The sequence below is a fragment of the Fragaria vesca genome, linkage group LG6 (genome assembly GCF_000184155.1).
Source record: "Fragaria vesca subsp. vesca linkage group LG6, FraVesHawaii_1.0, whole genome shotgun sequence".
Classification (NCBI taxonomy): Eukaryota; Viridiplantae; Streptophyta; class Magnoliopsida; order Rosales; family Rosaceae; genus Fragaria; species Fragaria vesca.
This window is the reverse complement of record NC_020496.1, coordinates 4,471,328-4,475,538: the sequence shown is the minus strand read 5'-3', so window position 1 is coordinate 4,475,538 and position 4,211 is coordinate 4,471,328.

Here is a 4,211-nt window from a genome sequence, read left to right as displayed (position 1 = left end):
AAAAAAAAACAAACCAACCATGGTACTGCTTTCTTACCTCTAACTGCTCGGTTCACTATGCGCTCCATACTTGTTCATCCATGCTTCCTTTTTTAGTCCGATGGAGGCAGTAATAGTGTCATCAGTCTCCTCTGAAGTAGAGGTATTCTTGGGTTCTGGTAAATCCATCCTCGAATTTTCCAAGCTGCAAAACTTAACATTAATTGATTGATGTCAATGATGAGTTACATGCAGGTACGCATAAGTTATTAAGAATACAAATGTTATCAGTAAACTACAACACCTAAACAAAACTAACTGATTACTCTTATGCTATGAGAATCCCAGTGAGAAAAAAAAAATAATAAAAAAATAAAAAACTTCCATTAGATAATTTTACAGCCAGGAAATAACCATGCTGTAAGGACATACATATCCTTAGGCTGGTGATGTAACATTTAAGGATGTGAGGCACTTCAAGAGTATCTTGTCTTGAAATTTCTAGACAGCGATAAATCATTTATAGATGGAAAAGGACCACTTCTGGAATGAATAAAGCTTCCAAAAAGCTTGTTTATGTTCTGATTGAGTATGATTTCTCTAGAATCTATCACATACTGTATAGTCAAAACATGGAATGGAAAAATGTTCTCTTAAATTGGAAGGCATGCCAACTTTGTAAGCTTCTCCCTAACAAAACAGACATTAAGCAGACTAAACAACAACACTCATCTTAAACCCAAATTCCACACTGTTCAAATCTCATTCATACACAATTAAGAGTCAATTTTTCCAAAACACAAGGCAAAATGATTACCACCCAAAAATGGGTACTTCAAAAGTGAACAGAGGCAAAATCAATATCAATTCTTTGTACAGAACAATGGATTCTGCTGGTCTGAAAATGAGAATACAATGATACCCAGATTAATTAGTACATGCATGGAATAAGAATTTAGCCCTGAAAATGTTGAAGAGGGATTCAGAATAACGTAAACAACTCCGGTGGCCGGAGCAATGGTCAACGTCGTCGGGGGTCAAAGATGCTCGAAACCCCTCACCGATCAAAGCCCGAAATAAGAAGGAAGAGAGAGCGGGAAGAGCTTGGGGTTTTGTTTGGGGTTGGAGATCATGGTCACAGTCTCACAGACAGATGTTGACCTCCGCAAGCATATATACATAATCTAAGAGCTGCCATGAAAACATAGTTAACATACATACAAGAATGTATATTCAATTTTAAGGTAGCTCTTCTGTCACTTCATTTAAATTTGAGACTTAATATGGCATCATGGTCATATCAGCAAAGAGAGAGTTAATTACCAATGTGTATCTGTAGTTTGCCCCCTTGTAATTGGACACACAGGCACAAAATTAAGAAGTTGCAGGGATTACTGTCACAGGAGGATGGCACAAGCTAGCTGCTACACCATCAATAGCTCATCTATATATATTTACCACGTACGTATATATCTCGGTACGTATGCGTAAAGCTAGGTAGTGCCATCTCTCCTGCGACAGGATTCCAACCTCTTTTTATCGCTTATTTCTCTAGCTCCCTCTCCTTCGATCAGTTTGAGATGATTGAAAATGCAAGTAATAAAGGATACAAGACGTATACTCTTTCAGAAAGAAATAGAAGGTTTCATTTCACAGAAGGATGGAGCATGCATGTAGAGATATATTGCCCTCCATATAACACATACATAGCAGCAAGCGCCATCTCTCCTGCGACATGAATCTCTCTAACTATTTTCAGTACGTACTAGTGTAGTAGTGTTCATGGTTTTGAGAACTCAGGCCTGGGCGATATTTATAGGCTTATTAGTTAGCAAGCTAGCTAGCTAGAAGGCGTCAAGGCTTCTCTCTCTATTTGGAAAATCCGAAGATCCAACATTGTTGATTAGGAAATTTCCTATGCAATACCATGAAATTACGTTTGATTTTCCAAGTCTACTTGATCTCATATTATAATTAATTGTAATATTACAATTAATTATAGTTTTGTATATATTATATGAACATTCCTCTTTAATTTAATAAATTAATTTTTAAAGCTTGATCGTTTAGAACCTTAAATATTGCTAGTGACTTACAGGGTCTTATGGTCTTCAATTATTTGGAAAGATGACTAAAATTTTCCCCGAGAACTTCCTTCGCAAGTTTGTATGATGCAGAAAAGAAAAGTCCAAGCAAGATGAAGGACTTGGACTATATCACTATATCAGGTCATCAACAACCATTTGTAATGCTCCTTTAGCAGCTAGCAGCTGGACAAACCTCTCACATGCACCCTTTCGCTTTTGAATGAAAAAATATCCAAGAACGACTTAAGAATCAAGTCATAGAGATAGAGTTTAATGGAGGTTTCTGGGAAATTGTCTTAATTTCTAGTTATTAATATAGTAAATCAATGGAAGAGATGGAATGTAAATATACTACTACGAATCAGTTGCAAGTTTGTAATTTGACAAGATGAACGACCAATGAGATGGATGTTGATTTTAACCTGGAAATTATTAACAATTGGGATTCATCGATCAGGTACCATTCTTCTAGATCAATAGATCTTGATCACCATCCGTCAATATATATTGAAAAGCCTTGGAAATTCAAAGGAAACTTCATGGCATTTGTGTAAGCAATTTCCCAAAGTGTAGAAAAACCTAACAGCGATCGTTCAAATAGAGAGAGAGAGAGAGTCTCCGAGTCTAGCTAGCTTGGTATAAATAGCTAGGTAATGTGGATAGTCTCTCAAAACCATACTTAGAGAGAAATCAAGAAACAAGAGATTGAGGGATTCTATGTCGCAGGAGAGATGGTACGGTGCAAGTAGCTATCTGCTATATATAGGATATATGCACGCTATTCAATTCTGTATAATAAGAGCAGCATGTTCCATCCTCCTGTGACATAGAAACCCTCCAGCTTTTTATCCATTCTACCGTATAATTTCCTCTACATCATAGGAAAACCTAGAGAATGTTATATAAAGGTACGTAGTTCAGTCATTAGCTTGTTAATCCCTATTTGCCTATAAATAGGCTGTGATGTACATCATGATCCCCATTACGATTGAATACACTATGTAGTCCGTATATTTTTTTTTTTCACGTTTTAATTTCATTTTCTGCAGATTATCTACAACAATCCATGGTTTCTATCAAAGAATATGGGAGAAAAGGGTTGGGGCCGGGGATTTATTTAGTCACATGCACGAGATACGGCATCACCTTTGAGTACTCAGTTTATCCTCAATCTGAGGTGCGCGTCATTAAACAAGAAGTCCCAATAAATACATAAAATGGTATATATACCAACTTCTATCTGCAATGTAAATACTTCTTGATGTTTAGCTACCTAGTTTTCCTGCTCTGTATGTAGTTCGTTTCTCAAACTCTTTGTCAAATAATTGTTTTTATTCTTGTCCTCCTCGATCATGATATACTTCCATCACTTCTCTGTTTGATCACAACTGTGACAGTGAGGCTAGGGAAATAATATCTATTGATCAAGACACAGATCACCTTTAGGTGAATTATCCCATGTCACCAATTATATGTCTCTATATGTATGTTTCATCTAACCCTAGGTAGAAAGAAAAAGGAAATAAAATTAAAGAAGCTAGGTTTTCATTTTCCCTTCACGTTTTGTACGTATTTCCTCGTTTCCCACCGGCCGGCCTCGTGCTCTCTCTGTGTAATAGGTCTTCATAAGTCATCATATGAAGTTAATTAGGTCATGTCAGACGAGCGAGATCAGATGTGTTAACCAAATAGGTATTTTAGGATTATATTGTAAAGGTAATCATGTCTTTCTCTTATCTAGCCTTATGTAGTCATGTATATATACATGGGCGTAGGGAGAGGGGGACGAGAAGGGTCAATTGACCTTTCTCATACATAATTTTTGGTTAATTAGTTAAGTGGTATGTATAGAAAAATAGAAATGGCCTTCCTATTAAGTTTCTACAAATGACATTACTTTCATTTCTAATGGTAATGTTTGATAAATTTCTTCACAGTTTCTATAAATACAAAGGAAAAAGGAATTCATAATCGATATTTCTCTCATGAATCAATCTAATGAGGTAATTTATAATGTTAGGTATAAACCAACGATTAAAAGATTTTCTATGAAACGATTACGTATTGATATTTTGTCTTAATTAATTTAAGGATTAAATTAAGTTTGCCCCCTCGTATTAGGTCAATAATTAGTTTTGTCCCATA